General features: G+C 45.6%; 1 protein-coding gene across 3 annotated transcripts in view; it reads right to left on the bottom strand.

The window, feature by feature from the left end:
- TJAP1 (tight junction associated protein 1) overlaps positions 1-18,076 on the bottom strand; it is a 40,124-nt gene that overhangs the window by 14,418 nt on the left and 7,630 nt on the right. For 2 of the 3 annotated variants that reach the window (XM_054280163.1, XM_054280165.1), the window contains exons 3-4: positions 2,828-2,922; positions 661-714 (exon numbers count right to left, since the gene is read on the bottom strand). The gene's annotated coding sequence lies outside the window, so the exon portion shown is untranslated. Of the gene's footprint in view, positions 1-660; positions 715-2,827; positions 2,923-8,071; positions 8,137-18,076 lie in introns of all 3 variants that reach the window. The other variant, XM_054280164.1, reaches the window with a different exon arrangement.

The raw sequence follows: 18,076 nt of genomic DNA, 5'->3' as shown, positions 1-18,076 counted from the left end.
GAGTTTTACATGGTAATGGTCTAACAGAGCCTTGAGAATTCTCCCCAGTTCTTATCCTCAAGAATTCTCTCAAATTCTCATCTAGCTGCCTCTTTTGACACCCAGACTGAGTCCCCTGAGAGGAAGGCAAGTGGGAGGTGTCTGCACCAAGCACAGAGCAGTCCCAAGCCATAACAGGCTTTACACTTCACAGGTACATTTGCAAACCATCCTTCACTCTGCTATAAACACAAGCTCACAAAAGTTTCTCAAACCTTTCCACAAACACAAGCAACTTCTTAGGACTAACCTGTAAATCTCTATCAGAATGCTGGGAACTTCCCTTGCTGCAGTCATTCCCTCAAAGTCCCTTCTCCTAAAAAGATGCAGAGATCTCTAATATTTTAGAAAAATTACATCCATAATACTGAATGCACATTTCGCTGCATCCCTAAGCGAAACAGATAGGTCTGTGTTGTGGTGTTAAACTGCATCAGGTCTGATTTGCTGGGAAGACATTTCTCTTTTTCAAAAGAGCTTTGTAAATGGCCAGCTATCAACAGGTGGTCTAGGGGACTGTTCTCTCAATTTCTGCCAGGCTAAGGACAGGAGATGTGCATGAAGATATGCCCAGCTGAAATCACAAACATTTCTCTAGTTCATAAGGACGTGAGCACTTACCAGCCTGGGCCCAAATTCAAAGCCTCATGAAGCCAGGACACTCACTCAGATGACCTGAAGAAGAAAAACAAATAGCTAAGCATCCACCAAAACAGCCAGCTTGAAATCTCATCCCACAAATATGTAAGGCATAGGGACTATTTATAGCCAAGGACAACTGGGATGGCCACCTCATTCCAGGTACCTGCCTCAGCCCACATCAGATCTTCTGAAAGTAAAGAAAATGAACTTACAAATACCTGGCCACATGGCCCAGCAAGAGCTGGAAAGGCACATGGCAAGGAAATGTAAAGGCACTCAAGCAACTGGAATCACATAAACTCAAAATTCATGAAGCAATGGCTTCAAAGCAACACTGGTTGCAGAAAGGACTAAACAAACCTCCTCTAGAATGGGACCCTCCCAGCTCATCTTCCCTGCCACTGCAGAGGGATGCTAACTGTGAAGCCTTTGGAACAGAAGTTTGGAGATGCTAATAATTATCTCACTCATCCTTTTAAGTCAGTGTTTTTCACCCACAAATGAGCTGGCAATTATCAGACTTTTGTTTAAGCCAAAACATTTGTGCCTAGAGCTGTGATAACCCACACCTCCACAAGGGAGAGGAAGGCAAGCTCTGCTCTGATTGCCATCAAGTAGCATATCATACTCTACCTTGCTGTTAACAGGCTTCTGTAAATCATCCAGCCAACCATGGACACAAAACAGGTTCACAAACAACATTCCTCTCTGGTCAAAGCCTGGGGTATTTAACTGGTTTTGCCTGGGATAGAGTTAATTTTCTTCCTAGTAGCTAGTAAGTGTTGTGCTTTGGATTTCAGATGAGAATAATGTTGATAACACACTGATGTTTTAAATGTTGCTAAGCAGTATTTACATTAAGGCAAAGATTCTTCAGCTTCTCACCCTATCAGTGAGTAGGCTGAGGAGCACAAGAAGCTGAGAGGTGACATGGCCAGGACACTGACCCCCACTGTCCAAAGGGATGTCCCACAGGATATGGTATCATGGTCAGGATACAAACCAGGGGAAAGGTGGCCACGGGCCACTGCTCAGGAATTGGCTGGGCATTGGTCAGCAGGTGGTGAGCAACTGCACTGTGCATCCCTTGTTTTTTATATTCTACTTATTTTATTATGATCCCCTCCTTTTCTGTCCCATTTAACAGTTAGTATCTCAACCAACAAAATTTTACTTCTTTCCAAAATCTCTCCCCATCCCACGGAGGGGTAAGAAGTGAGTCAACAGCTGTGTCATGCTTAGTTGCCAGTGGAAATCAAACACAACAGGTACCCATCACTACAAGAAGAGAATTGGGTTAATCTGGGTTAGTCAGCTGGGTTAGTAAGAGAGTGGCTCTGTAGCCATCACTCTGCCACTGGCATGAGTAAAGCCTTCAGTAAAGCCTTCCTTTCCCTGAAACACTACTGCTGCTACGTTACTTTTTCCATGTCAGTGGCATGAAGCCCTGGGAGGTGGGACAGGAGGCAGGGTGTGGAGCAGTTATACAACACACGCAAGGAGAGTCAGACTGAAGGTGAAAGGAACAAGCAGGCAACCAGGACCATGCAAAATCAGGTTCTGCCAAAACAAACTGAAGAGGTGCCCCAGTGCTGGCCTTGCCCCAACAAGCTGTCTGGCTACTTTCCTTGCTACAACGCTGAGTCGGGTCTCAACTAGCACAGGGAAAAACAGCTTCACAACAGAGCAACTGCTCTGTGGGGCAAACTGCAAAGTATGATGGGAGAAAGAGAGGGAGAACGTGCACCTCCAGGAGGGATCAGACCAGCAGAGTTTGAATCTGCTTTCCATCAACTCCCAGCAGAAGCTGGTTCAGCATCATTGCATAACCACCAGCCACATGGCAGACAGACAGAGGTTTCCAGGAACAGCTGCACCCATGGGTCCACGTATGTTTCCATTGCAGCTGCGCTCAGAATGAACTTGCCAGAGGCCTCCCTGTCTCTCAGCACACTGTTCCTCAGGCTCAAACAGAACTCTCCTGCTTCCTACCCTAGAGGCAGCAACTATGCTACCTGCCATCTCATCCCCACTTACCTGGAAAAAAACCCAGGATTTGAAATCTACCCTCATGATCTGAGAATTTCCATAGATAGTTAAAAACTCACAAGGCTGCCAGACAACGTTCCCTCAAACAAGGACTTACAGATCCAAAGTGACGACATGTCCAAACATTTCTGGTCGTTTGTCTCCGAATCAGCTTTCTCCTGTCAGTATTCAGCAGCATCTGGCCAACAGCTCCTGAAACATGAGAAAGGAAACTTGGTGTCAGTCACCTATCAGCACAAAACATGGAAACAACCAGGCATGCTCAGAGCAACCCATAGCCAGGTGACAGGGCAGAAGTCAACAGCAAACTGCTGCACCATCAGACTACTATCTAATGCCAGGTAAAAGGCCTCCACTGTAAAAGCTCCATGCCTTCACTGTATCCCAGAAAGCACAGCTCTTTTAGCCATCTCTCCACCAAGCAGGATGCCTGTGCAGACCAGTACCTGACCTCAGAAAGGCAGCTGGTTTTTCTCCAGGGGTCCCTGCTTCCCCACCTGCATTCCTGTCCACCATCAGGAATCCAGTCACTGTCATTCTGCTCCAACCACTCTTCCACACCAACCTAATTTTGTTTTGCAGACAACCCTGCAGTGAACAGCACAGCAAAGGCCTCCTCATCTACAATACCTGAGCATCTCTAGCTAGCACAGAGGGAGAATCCCGAGGTGGTTCAATTCACCACACCTCTGTTCAGAGAGGAGCAGACACTCTCTGCAGAACAGATGGACCTTGTGCTCCAAAGCAGAAATGGATATAGGTAATATCCAGAAATAGAAGAAGGCACTAATTCTGCTCATCACACTATTCACAAGTCTCTCTCTGAAGGAGCTTGCTGTCAAGTCCACATTAAGACTACCCTGCAGAAGCTCAATTTTAGCCTGGAGCTACAGCAGGAGGCAGCTCTTCAGCTATTTTAATTAGCACTGTAATACAAGAGGAAACTTAAACTCCTGGTTCTTTTTATCCTTTCCACCTCTCATCAGTAATGCTCCTTAACACTTACAGTCCTCTTTCTAACCAGTCTATCACCTGCAGTAGGTCCAATTCTACTGTCTTCTAGCTATTACCCACTGTTGTTCCAGTAGGATTTCTAAGGTCACTGACAATAACAGCCTCACTGGATTGGCTTACAAGGGCCACAAGGCACACACTGACAAAACACACACAAACTCTTTCTTCACAGGGACACCATGTCCTGGTTACAGCTGGGACAGAGTTAATTGTCTTCCTGGTAGCAGGTACAGTGCTGTGCTTGGGATTTGGGATGAGAATGATGTTGGTAACACGCTGATGGTTTAGCTGTTACTATGCAGTGCTTACTCTAACTCAGGGAATTTTCAGTTTCTTGTGCCAGTGCATGACAAGGTGCATGAGAAGCTGGGAGGAAGCACAGTCAGGACAGCTGACCAAGCTCAGAGGGAGCACAGTCAGGATAGCTGACTCAAACCAAGCAAAGGAATATTCCATACTTAATGGCATCATGCTCAGAACATAAACTGAGGGGAGCTGCTGGGAAGGGCCAACTGCTGCTTGGGAAGAGGCTGGGCATTGGTCAGCAGGTGGTGACCAATTGCATTGTGCATACCTTGTTTTTCTTGGGTTTTATTCCTCTCTCCCTCTCCCCATTACAACCTCTCGCCATTATAATTGTTATTATATTTTACTTTATTTGAATTATTAGACAGCTCTAATCCCAACCCACAAGTTTTCCTTTTTTCCAGTTCTCCCCCCCATCCCCCTGGGGACAGAGGGGAGAGTGACCAAGTGCCTGCGTGGTACTTGGCTGCCAGCTGGGATTAACCACAACACAGTGCCAGCGTGCAGCTGCACAGGCAGCACACAAGCCTGACTCCAGCTGACTTTAGCAGAGAGCATCCCTCAGTGTAAAATCCACTTGCAGGGTAGCTCTGTTCCCTGTGTGATCTGAGAAAGGCAAAACCTTTCCCACACACCACAAACAGATGTCATCTCACAGGGAATTGCTTAAGACAGTTCTGTGGGCCCTGTACAGAATAAACAGCCACTTGGCATGCATACAAAACCACACCACCACCCATGAGCGTTGCTTTATCTTCACTAACAAGACAGAGGTCCCTGGCACAGAAAGGAAGGTTCAAACAGGAATGCTTTGGACAAAAAGGGCAAGAACAAGAGAAATAAAAAAAGGCAACATTTGTAGGCACCTAGTGTCTTCCTCATATTTGGCAAGTCTCTTGAGGCCTGAGGTAGCCAACTCTTTGGTTCCAAGATGCACACAACTTCTGCCTGCTTGTAGTTGCAGTAGCTGAACACTCCCTGCAAAGAGGCAGAGGACTTGCAGGCTTTTCTTCATCATCACCTTTTCTTGTGTTGCCTGCTCTGACCTTATAAAACAGCCTTCTTACCAGTGCTGAGTGCCCCTTCCTCAAGAGAAATACAGTGATTATGATGCAGATGCAGTTTCTTATTTCAGGTACTGTATCACCTTTCCAGCTTTTCCTCTTAACAGCAGCATTTCTTTAGCACTGCTTTTTATTGAGAAAGGGAAACTTGCAATAATGAAAAAATACATTCCATAACACAATCACAGTCCCATTTGTTTCTAATGCAACACCACAGAAAGATTTTTTTGTGACTATCAGAGTCAGCACGCTCCAAAAACTTGCAGGTACAATACCCACAAGTAACAAAACCAAATGTCCTGTGACACATATCTGATCACCACAGTTAACCTGGAACATTGCTCTCTGTGGGCCAACCCATATTCTGCATGCCTATCCTATACAGGATACTGGCACATCCTGCTCTAGGAGGTATCAGTATTTCCTGATAGCTTCATGAAAAGCAAACACAAGAGAGTTCTCGTTGCCTTCCTGTGCTTATGGACAGAGGAAACCTTAGATTTCAGAAGTCTTAAGCCAGACTACCTGAGAAGCTGCTGCACAAAGCCTGGCCAAGACAACTAACCAGGGAGATGGACAATGCCATAACTGCACCAAGTGATACCAGTCCAGGACAGGAAAACAAGCTGTGTGAAATTAAAAACAGCACCTGTAGACTGCTGGTGCCAAGCACAATAGAAAAGGACTGCAAGGTTATTAAAGGGCTCTTTAACATTTAATGAGAGAGATCTTTTCATTCAGGGAAGGCATCTCAAAAGAATGTTCAGATCCATTCTACTGCTGGCTACGTTGAAGCTCATTTTAAAATAAAAGGATGACAGCTCCAAGTGCAGACTCACATCTCAGTTCTGCCTGTATGTTAATGCTCAGGATTTAGAGCTGAGTAACAGCATTATAGTGACTCTTGGATTAAAATAGAATTTCAGGAGGATTATTGCTCATTCCTGCTTTTCCATACCAATTAACCTTGACTGTTAGGCAGAAACCTCTGTTCTCTGCATGGGAACAATTCCAAGAGCTATCAAGAAAAAGGGATCAGGCTAGCTGTTGGACAACAGTCCATGTAACAAGCCCTACTTAACACCTAACACATTTCCAAAGAAAATGAAATCCCTGGACTCCAGTCATACATAGTTCCTGTTGAATGGAAATACCACAGGACATATCATGTATCAGTCACATCCACTGCACCATGCAGAATTCTCTTAAAAATTATCAGAATCACATTTTTCTTACAGTCCTGCTCTCTCCTTCCACAATACAAAGATCTTAGTCCCCATAATTCAGTTGCACTCCACACCCTTAAATGCGCATTTTATTATGTACTCTCTGCTGTGTTAAGAGTAGCTCAGCTTCCCTAATTCTTTTATAGAAGCCAGGACTGGTCACCATTGACCAAGAAATGCTAGCATCACTAACATGTAACTGGAATAGAATGCAACAGCTGATTAACATCTGAACAGGAACAGGACAGGAAGCAAAGGACCAGAATTCAATCCCCAGAAGGAATGTTAATGGAGAATAAAAATACCCAGGGGAGATTTTGACCAGGAAATGAGCACCAGCTTTTTAATACATATACAGCATAGAACCACCATTAATGGCTACACCTGAAATTGCACAAGAACCAGTTCAGCAGAAGGTCATTTACCAAGCTACCTTTAGCACAGACAGTTACACCAAGGGCTAATGACAGCTTCTCATTCAGAACTGCTGACACACCAGAAGCGTGTTTAGTTTGTTCAGTGATCCTTCCAACTCTCACAAGGTACTTCAGGCTGCAAACTTACAGAGTCTCTTCATCTTAGCACCCTGGGCTTCGTGTCCTTCCTCACTCTGTCTTCCTTCCTGTTCTTTTGAGATCTCCCATGAGAAGACTTCTGGAGTATCTTGCCCAGAAATTTAAAGAAATACCAGAACATTAGATAAAAACTCATGGAGATTAGGAGAACTCTCAAAAGTTTCTGGAAGTGTCTGCACCCAGCTAGAAAAAGTAAATCTTGATACTCTAACAACATATATCTGGATAAAGCTGATACTTCACATGAGGGAAATTTGGGAGTCATGGCCTTTAACTTTCTCCAACACAAGCAAGGGAACAGCTACCACAAGCAAACATTTGAAGAGAAGTGGAAGAGGGGGATTTCTGTCGAAAATCATCATGCAGGAATTCCTTTCCCAGACCTCTGTCATAGCCTGTGCTATGCAGGAGGGGAAGAAGAGGGGGAAATTCATACATTGCCTTCCCAGAGCATAAAATCATAAGGCATTTAATTAGGATAAGGCAGAAGCAGCTTAAATTTTTCAACTACTGAAAGGAAGATTCTCAGCCCCTGTAAGTATTCCCTGAGTCTCACACAACCCCCAGCAATATCAGCAGTGCTCTTGTTTCAAACTTTGGTTCAGAAGCTCTGGGCAAACGGCAATCTCCATCTCTTCAGTGCCAGGAACTGAAAGTCACTGAGCTGCCCCTCTAGCACTGATACAGTAATGCCAGAGAACGCTGCATTGCTGGAGCATTCAACGCTCCACTTGCCACAATCCTCTCTCCAAAACGTGCCCTCTGTCCCAGGCTCAGTGATGCACAGATGGCTGACACACTGTGCACTATCTACACAGTGGGACAATGGAGCAGAGCACATTATTTGCATTATTTACAGAGGACAGATGGACAAGTTGTTACAGTGACCTAGCCTACAGAGCATCTGCAATGCTGAGGAGGCGCTAAGTCCAGCCCTAATACTTGCAGGTGCTGACAAAAACAAATTCAAAAAATAAAATGGCTGTTTACAGCAGTCAGCTTTATTCTGAAATGCTATCACCACAACCACGCTCACAGAGTAATTCACATGCCAGTTTTGTTCCCACAGAGCCTTTACCAGCAAGCAGAACACAAGATGTATTGACTAGATTTATCCTTTTCAACCAGAAAGAGAACTGACATCTGCAGTACTTACTTATTCCTTGGCCATAAGTTCTGTATGTGTATAAGTAAGTCACCACATATAGCAGGTGGCACATACTGTTCGGAGACAGACCAGGAAAGAAACAGCATCAAAATTGGGTGACGTTTATTTCAAGCGATGGATGAAGAAAAATAGCAAAATTCAGCTCAAACCTGCTCAGCCATCTGAGTTTTTTCAAGCATTAAACATTTGTGCCAGGTTTTAAGATGTTGCTTTTGCTGACTGAACAGACAGGACACCAACCACATTGCAGGTACTTTCATTGGCAGGCAGAGGACAAAACTTAACATTACAGGGGTCTCACATCTGCTCTAGACAGAAAAAGGCCTCACTTACAAGGAGGATCAACCTACTTTAATTGAACACTACAGCTAAGAATGACCGAGCTGTACAAAGGCTACAATGATCAGTTCCCCCATCCTCCACCAACATGCACCACAACAGGCTCTTTCATTCCATGATCACATGGCTGCAGCCAAACATGACAGACTGTTCAGCAAGTAATAAAAAGGATCAGCTTTTTCCCCAAGGTCTTGTCTACATATACACTGTACTAAATTAAATTGACTTAGAAAATAATATAAAGCAGTATAACGCTCCTGGGCAAATGTTCTTAATTCAGTTTAAGAGCACTTTACATTGAAACAACTTAAGTTAAATAGACAGATACAAGACACAAACCAAATTAAGGATGCCTATACAGGAATGCTGCACTAATATAATCACAGCTGTCTCTAATCTGATTAAGTTAAATCAGTACAACTTCCCTGCAATGGCAAAATCCTTACTGATATTGACGTTAACCCTTTTTTGCACTTTTCTACTCCCACGGGTTTTGTTGGTTTTGTGTTTGGTTTGAGGTTTTTTCTTCCAAAACCCCCCAAACCCACAACAGTGTGGCCTCTTTCACAATCAAAATAAGCTAACTACACTATACAAGGTATATTAAGACACTAAAGGTATTGACATATGTCTTGAAAGTTTTATTAATCCTATGCCAAATAAACATCATAATAATGCTCAGACCGGTGCAACTTAATATTTTCTCTACTTTGCCCAAGCGAGATGGAAAAGGTGATCACAAATGCTCACACTGCACACTGTTTTCCATACTCCCACACAGTTTCTGCTTGCTGATGTCCAGCATCCCTGGAGCAGTTCTGGGAAGCCAATGGTCCCCACTTGCCCATTCCTGAGGGTATGGCTCACCAACAGTTGACCTGAGCCAGCTGGAATGTGGAGTTGGAGCACGTTATCCAACTGCCCCAGGCACAGTCTCACTACTGACCCTCTCCCACCAACATGTTCTCCTCTTAACTGTGGGGCAAGCACAGACACAAACCAAATCCTAGGTCACAGACCTAACATGCTACAAACTCACACTCTAATATCATCACTCATCTCCTCAGTTCCCACAGTGTTTTCCCAGGAAACATATCTGTCAAAATTAAATTTCAACAATTCTAAAATTAGTAGTGTTCTTTCCATTCCTCATTAAAAACTATTCGAACTCTTCCCCCTGGATACCAAAATTAAATTTATCTTCATTCTCTTGGCACTCTTTCACTTCTACCTGCTTTTTCAATTGTGTCTCTTTGAGCTTACCAGTCTTCTTCACATCCATACCAGCAACACAACCATTTCTCTCTCTCCTCAGGGCCACCTTCCACTGCTGCCTCTGAGCTACTATGTGTAGAACTAACTTCCTCTGTAGTGCAAATTTTCCAAGTTTAGCACAGAAAGACATCATCAAGAACCTCTCAGAACCCCTGGAGGAGAACTAAATCCCTCACTGGCCTTCAGAAACTAAATTGTGCCACAACTTCTAATAAAGTGGTGAACTGTCACGTGAGTACACAGGGCAGCCCTGAAATCAACCTGAATTGTAAGTTATTTTATTTTCTTTTTTTTTTCTTTTTTGAAAGAGCTGTTTTGAAGCCCAGACCACATGACAGCAAAGATTATAGGTACACAAAAGTTTGGCTGCTAACCTACACATTTTTGGTTTTATAAGATTTAAACTTCAATTCTCAAAGGGTCTCAGATATATTTTTGCAATAAACTGGTCTTAAGTCTCAGCTTCACACTGGTGTAACTATACAGTTATGTGGACCCACACCAAGTCTAGGATTCACTGTCACCATAAACACATGCAAAGAAGGTAGGAACAATTTCCTTTCCACAAGTAAGTAGAGGAATTGAGGCACTAGGACAAAAAACCAGTCTGCTGCACTGGTTTTTCATTAAGTTGCAAAGTTAAAGAAAAACAGACTCAGCTGTCATAAGAAAGATCTGCAAAAAAAACCAAATCAGCAAGACAGTCTTATTTCTTGCACCTAAAACAAGAATGATCTGATCTGGGGTAGAAAATAGAGAGGAAAGTGTGCATGAGCTAAACACCTACCTGACAGCAAATGAGTTGAATAGCTGCAATTCTTTATAAGAACAAATAAAGCAGCAGCCCTGATCCAGTAGTAGAACAATATTTGCACTATACTCAATTTTTTCTGCTGCTGGGGTTTAATCCCAGCAAGAATGGGTTTGGTTTAATTAGCTTTTCCCTAGCAGATGGTCAGATATGAGAGGCAGAGAATGGTACAGGCTTAACTGTTGGGTGATTGTGCAGCTGCATCTGTAGCTGAACAGTTAAGCATGTCCAGGGGTCCAGCTGTACCGCGCACGACACAGGCCATCCCTGCCATTAGCCAAATGTCAGCTTCCTCTTTTTCCAGATTATGTATCAGTCAGAGGCACATCCAAAGGCAGGCAAACAAATTATATGCAGCTTCACCACCATCCCCTTTCTCAGACAAAATCTTCAAATCTTCATTATCTGGAAGTCCCTCTTTCTCTGATGACAGAAGCACATAGAGAAGCATTGCCATGGGAACTCGAGACATTCTCTGTGCTATTCATCAGAGAAGATCTAGCACAGAAATATTTTATGATCTCTGTGGCACTGAATACATACAGCAGTCAGCATAATGAAGTGGAACCAGTGACACCAGGGCTGTGTGAGGGCAGCAGTGGGGTGCTCCTCAACCAAGCTGCCTGAACCTTGCACTACCTACAATGAGCAATAAGTTACAGGAAGCTGGCAGAGAAAAGCAGAGCAGCACTGAGAGATGCAAAGTGATGTCTGAGGAGTAAAACTATCCAGCCAAAGGGATGAAAGAGAAAAGGGGTCATCACAGCCCTTTCCCAAAGCTGATTACATCCTGGCCCTTTCTCTTCCCAGAGGTTACAAGTGGTATTGCTACTGACTCCTTGGCAAAGCAGGATTCCTACCAGGCACAGAGATCTCCCACTTAACCCATGTCACAGCCACTGTGTCCTTTGGAGGCTAAAACAAGTATTCCACATGGACTTCCACTCAGCCTCTGTATCCAGGCACAATGCTGAGTGTTAGAGCATCCACTCCTGTACACACTGGCAGTAGTCAAATCAACAGGCAACAAAGGCAAACAAGGAGATGGCTTTCAAACCCATGCTTTTGGCCTAGCAGATGCAGAGCCTGAGCCAGGGGCAGGAACAGGCACAAAACTTGTCTCAACTCTGTCAACAATACAGCAGCATGGCTCCTGAAGCAGCATGTAACCCTGGAGCTTCTTGTCTCTTTTTTTGGTGTGGTCCTGTAGTTAATCTGCTTCAGTTTGCCTCATTTGTTTGGTTTGGGGTTTTTTGTTTTGGTTGGGTTTTTTAATGATTCTCTTAGTCTTCAGCACCACAGAATTACTGAGAGATTTCATTCTGAGTTCAGTCACAGAAATATAACATGGCTTAATCCAGCTTAGGAAAAACAAACAGATCCACCCATCTATCTTTCCCTGATGACCTGTGTAAAGCACGCAACTGACTGCAGCTCCTCTCTCCCTGCTCCCCTGGGCTCCAGTCACTCCTTTCAAGAGCAGGATCCCAGCCACAGCAGAGGGGACTCACACCTCCAGCCCCTGCCCTGCACAGGGAAGCTGCCTGTCACCAGCAGTGCCTGCACTGCTTGTCCCTCTGTACATACTGCAGTGTACCTCCTAGTCCACCTTCCTCCCTTGGAGGGGGATAACCACAGATTCCCCACTTGTGACCAAGCTGGGTTGCTTCAGCTCTTCCCTCAGACACAACTTCTCCTTGTGGCAGATGAGTCAGAGAGAGTTCCCATTAACTGCCTCCCTCCACATCTGTCATCATTGCTAGCACCAGCGCTGCCCTTCAGCCGGAGCTAATTATGAGCATCAATTGTCTCAAGGGGCAATTGCAGCAAAGGCCCATCACTTCAGTTTTACCACAAGGTCAGCCTCTCCACATCCCCTGCCTGGTATTGCTCTTGTAAAACTGAAATGCCTTTACCACTGCTGTCCTTTGGGATAGCACAAGTCCATTTATGATTCTAAGGTTAAGGAAAACCACTCCTTTTTAGTAATGCTACACACACAATTTCCTCCCCTACCCAGGGCTCCCTCCTGTAGATCCCCCATAAGTAAACCCTATGCAGCTCTTCAGAGAGCAAGCAGGGAATGAGAAACAGTTGAGCTACAAATGAAATCACCTATCCTCAAAGGGGCTCTAACTGAGGACTAATAAACCCCAGATAGCTTAAAGAAAGCAAACCACCACATTCCAGGTACCTTTTTTTTGTCAAGTGTCAGACAAGAACCCCAAGAGCCAGCAGCTCACTGCTAATCTAAGGGCAAAGGCCGTGGAGGAATGCCAGCACACAGCCAGGCAGATGTTGCACAGACAAGGTGTTGCTCACTAGTGAGCTGTTCACTCACGCCTCGGCTTCATGCAGCTGCAGGAGCTCGGCTCTGCTGCTCTGTGACTCTGGACTAAGGAATGTCTCAACTGGACAAACACCACATCTGCTGCCGGCTCAAGGTGCCCAGGATCAGACAGACTCCCAGTTTTACCGCCCAGCCGCAGCAGTGCCTTCTGCTCTCTGTTCCACCAGGGGGAGATCTAGCTACTCGGGAGGGTTACAGCTCTAGCCAGAGGAACACACTGCCCGGATACAGGAGCACAGAGGCCCGCATTCCTACAGCCTTGAAGTCCGGAGCAGGGAAGCCAAAACAGGGACTTAGTGACTTTCTCTCACAACATATTAAAACTCACTGACAGGATGGAAAAAGGCCAATAATCATCTGTACTTCCTCCTTGGCCAACATCACATCTATTTCATTCTTACTCCCTCACTCCTTTCCTGGCAACTGGAAAGTGTCAGCAGAAGCAGTATGTAAACAAGAGATCCATCTTTGAAGCCATAGCCCGTGCATTTGCCATTGCATGACAAAGCTGAAACGGGCAGTATGGCAATGATTACACACACTTTAATGTTCTATCAGTAACCTGATTTTAGACTTACTTATATTTTGCTACCACCTCCTGTTGCTGCAGGGCATATTGTCTGTCCAGTCTGCCACTACAGAACAGAGGAAGGAAAATGAAGATACAGACAACACACTCTCTCAGCATCCAAGCCCTAATAGTCACGTATGGAGTCAGTGGCAACTAGTTTGAAATGCAACGCACAGTTTACATGAAGCAAAAGAGAAGAGAGCCCAATGTGAATAATTTCCAACTGTTTCACAATGCTATGAGCCTTGGAACAAGTAACATTCCCTTAAACACCTACCACTGAGATCCTGCTTTGAAAAGTGACACAGCCTTCTGGAGAGAGGGTGGCATGGACCTCTTTGCAGCGAGCTCGGCAGTGACTCATGGGGTGAGTGTGGCAACAGCTAAAAAGCCAAAACTAAGCTATACAGCCAGAGAACTTCTGAGAGCAAATTCTTTCATTCCTGCTACTACCCAAGGATGGCAGTAGGGAGGTCTTCTGCAGAAGACTAACTTTAATAAGGAGATGACTGACAGGTCACAGCATTTCAGGCTACTAGAAATCACCAAAAGGGAAACTGCAGAAGAGCCAAGCAAATGGGGTAATGAACAGTCCAGGGCTTACCCAGAACACAGAAGATGATCTGCTAGTACTTCCACAAGCCTCTGTGCCAGGCAAGTGAAAGACTTGCATAGAGGACAAGGACGGCTTGCATAGCAGACTAGTGACTATTTCTCAAAACAGATATCATGTCAAGGATCCCAAAATAACAGCTACATCCTGATTTGCCATCCTCCAGCAAACTTCCTGTCCTCAGCTCTTGGGGTACCAGCTAGAAAAAGAAAGATTTTCCAGAAGAAGTTGGAACAGAACCTTTACCCAGTGACTGGGGGAAGCACTCCTGCCCGGGTTAAATCCCAGAGCCATTCCATCTCCAGGCAGACATCTTGTGCACTGAGCAGAGAGCTGCATAGCACGAACCGCTCAATCATCTACTGATTGCCAAGAGCACACTGGCTGCAGGGGGGACCAACCAACCTTAATTGGCCTTATCGGTGTAAATTAAACCCTACAACACACCCAAGCAAACAGTCAGTTCCTTTGGAGAAGCAGGCATGAGTTATTTTGCTGCAGCTATAAAGGAAACATTGCTGCTAGGACATGCCCCTGGAGTGACTGTGCCGCTCAACTCTTCCAGTGCATTCCTGGGGTTGTTTAGCATGGATTCAGCTCCAGCTTTTCCACAAGCAAAAAGTCTGAACCCTGAATGCCATCTGCAAACACAGCCAGACTCCACCTCCTGCATGCCTGCAGGCCACCAGGTGTGGCCAGGAATGGCACAAGCTACACACAAAATACGCCTTTGATGTGGAGCTGAAAGCATGTAGCCACGGGGCATGAACAGCACGCCGCCCGCCGCCGCGCTGACTCCCACTGCAGGAATGCGGCTGCAACCACAGGCCAAGGAAGGCAAACACATTGCATTCCTCATCAGGCAGAGAAGGAAAACAAGTAGCAAGCCCACACACTCGCCCTGCTGACACCCGCCATGCTCCCTCCCACACAGCCTGCACGGCCGCTGTCAGCACCCCAAGGGCAGCTCCAGCCCCGAATACATTTGTGGGGGGGTCAAGTTCTGCAGGCAATTTCTCGAGCCAATGGGACAAGAGAAACAGAGCAAGGCAGGAGAGCTCTCAATCGGGCATGCAAGGCACAGGGAGAAGTGCTGTCACCCGGGCTGGAAAGTAGCCACAGTCCAGGGCAGGAACAGCTCTGTGCACTAACCTGGGAAGGGAATTTCCCCGACTCTTCCTCCAAGACAAGGGACAAATATAACACTGAGACCTCTTGAGCTGAGGGGGCAGGGCTGAATAAGAAGTTGACTTTGGGCAAAAGGAATGCTTGGAAGGATCCAGGTCTTTTTCTACCCCTAGAAAACCATCCTATCTTAAGTCAAGGAGCTCTTCTGGGATGGAGGCACTTCCTCATTACCCCAAAATCCTTCTGTAAAGGCTTGTCTCCACTGCCCATACACACAGATTTGACCTTCACTGTACAACATTCTTCCATTACAGCACTGACACCGGGTCATTTCAGTGATCAAGAGAAGAAAAACTTAATGTACAAATACCCAAGACATCAGGTAATCTCTTATCTCAGAACCTCATCATTTTAGAGCTGCAAAGAGCTCTAGTCAGAAAAAAACATTATTCCTCCTTCATGTGGCACTCCTACAAGTCCTAAAGCTTTTCCAAAGAATTCACATTCTCAAAATATGGTTACTCTGAAGGATGCCTCAGATGTGAAACTGTCAGCAGAATTCTCAAGACTATATTGTGAACTCCCCACACTGTGAATCTGCACTTACTCTGTGCAACACAACTAAACAACCCACTCCTGAAAACTTTAAAAATCCATCCCAGTGCTAAGGACTAACTCTGAGACTCAATAGCCAGTGCTCTCCCAGCACCAAACAGGAAAACCAACACTCTCAAGAGCACTGCAGCAGAAATATATCTGACTTGAACCTTACAGACACAAAACAGCGTCAGGAAATTCAGAGAGAACCAATTAAGGGCTGAAACACTGTAACCTCTAGGGAACCTCAAAGGGGAAAGGTCAATGTAGCCAGAAGCTCCAGAGACATACCCATGCATCTAGCAGGCTGCTGGAGCAGGGATGATTTATAAGGCTTGCGGCCCAGCTGCTCCACACCCCACATGTGCATTTCAAGGCCCTCACAGAGGCAAATAATCTGATATTAAGTAACAAGACCAGACCAGACTGAGGTCCAGTAGACTTTCTCATGCCTGTTGAAATTCAAGGCCTCAGGCTACCTGTTCCCTTCATAAGCTGCAGTAGCTCCAGTACTTGAAAGAATGAGGCATGGAAGGCCAAATTTACCAATAGATTTATATCCAAAGATATAAATAGAAGCCTGGCAGGATTTACAGATTAGGTGTGTAAATCACAGCATGCAGGAGAATGGGCTTCTCCCCTTCTAACCACTCCCTACCTCTCCAGCCCCAGCCACCAAAAGAAAACCCATTTCAAACAGGACAGAAGCCCCTGCTGTTGTACACACTGCCAAGGGCCATCCCTGTGCAATCCACTTCGATGGTGACGGCGCCCGAACTCCACAAGTCTCAACAGTGCAACCTGCAATGGCTGCAGCTCTCACAGAATGTAGGTCTGCCTGTTTCCCAGAATAGGAGCTGCCTCTACAGCCTCTCCTCTCCCACCCCCCACTACATCTTGACTTTTCATAGACTCAATACTGTTTCAAGGTACCCTCATGCTGCCACCGGTGGGTGGGTGAGTGGGGGAAAGGGGCCCTTTATAATTGTGGTGTTGCAATCTGCCAGCCCGGCCAGGCAGCCTGTTCCCGCCTGCACCGTATTAAATACCTTATAACTGATTACACCCCCATGGGGCATGATTAGCAGTCTTCAGAGAACAAAGTCTACTTTCATAAGAATAAGAACAGACACGTACTGCTAACCTACTACACAGCTGGGCAGGTGAGGAAACAGGGAAGAAAGGAGGGTGTGGGGGGGATGAGTTAAGTGTACTAACTCTATTCCTCTCCTTCCCTGTCGTGGCCGAGTTGAGATTTCCACTGCCCTGAACAGTAGCACCCCTCAGACCCACACCACAAAACTCACGTAACAAAAGCTCCTAAAGAAACTGCTGCCCGTAGAAGTCAGGCAAAGTCCTAACCTGGAGGGGCAGGGCCTCGAGGCAAAGAGGATTGAGCTTTGCTCTGGGTGACAGCAATTCCTTCACATCAGTTCCCGGGGAAAGGGAAGGGTGAATTCCAACTTCAGTATCAAAAACACGGAGAAGGAGGGAAAGCTCAAATACAATCACATATCCACGCCCCTCTCTAACCTCTGTATACATCTGAAAGGTCTACATAAGTAACAGCCAAACATCTAATTCAATCTGGAGGTTAACAGCTCTCCAGGGGAGGATTTTTTTCTTGTGGGGAGAGAGGAGGTAGCAAAGAGGAGGAAAGCCCTCTCCATCTGAGATAGGTAATAGGGATCCCCAAACATACACAGTCCATATGCATTGCCGCAACAAAGACCCAGCTGAATGGAAACTCAGCCAATCTGACATGAAATGACCTACAGCTCATTAGCAAAGTGCCTTCCAAATCTCAAAATGCCCACACAAACAGCCACAAATACATTTGGTGCTATCTGGCCTCCATCTCAGCAGATGAAGCCTTTCACCAAGAGCAGTAAGAAAAATAAGCCTAGGATCAGCCCTTCCAGCTACTGTCCCCAAACCTCCAACAGAAGCGAGCACAGCAAAAAGCTCCAGGAATATGGTCTTACTTGAGAGAGAAGCCCATGGAGAAGCTTCAATAAAATAGTATGAAGTCTCCTAATTGTGTCGTATTGGAAACAAACACCTGCTTTATCCAGAGCCCACTGTCTTTGCCCATGGCCCCGTGGATGCTCACGGTACAGTCTGGAAGCGCTCATGTTCAGCTGATGTATATAGAGGGGACACCCTGCTGACACATTCCACCTGGATTCTTACCCAACCCACCCAAGAAAGAATTCCTTAATGAGTAACCAGCCCAGTTGAAAATGATCTACTAGTATGTGCTTTACTCAGCAGCTGGTCCTTCAGCCAGCACACAGATCTCTGAACTG

Source organism: Melozone crissalis, unplaced genomic scaffold (genome assembly GCF_028551555.1).
Source record: "Melozone crissalis strain CALT ecotype California unplaced genomic scaffold, PUWL_Pcris_2 ptg000027l_1, whole genome shotgun sequence".
NCBI classification, from domain to species: Eukaryota; Metazoa; Chordata; class Aves; order Passeriformes; family Passerellidae; genus Melozone; species Melozone crissalis.
Note: the sequence above shows the minus strand (reverse complement) of the source record. Positions and strands in the feature narration are given on the sequence as shown.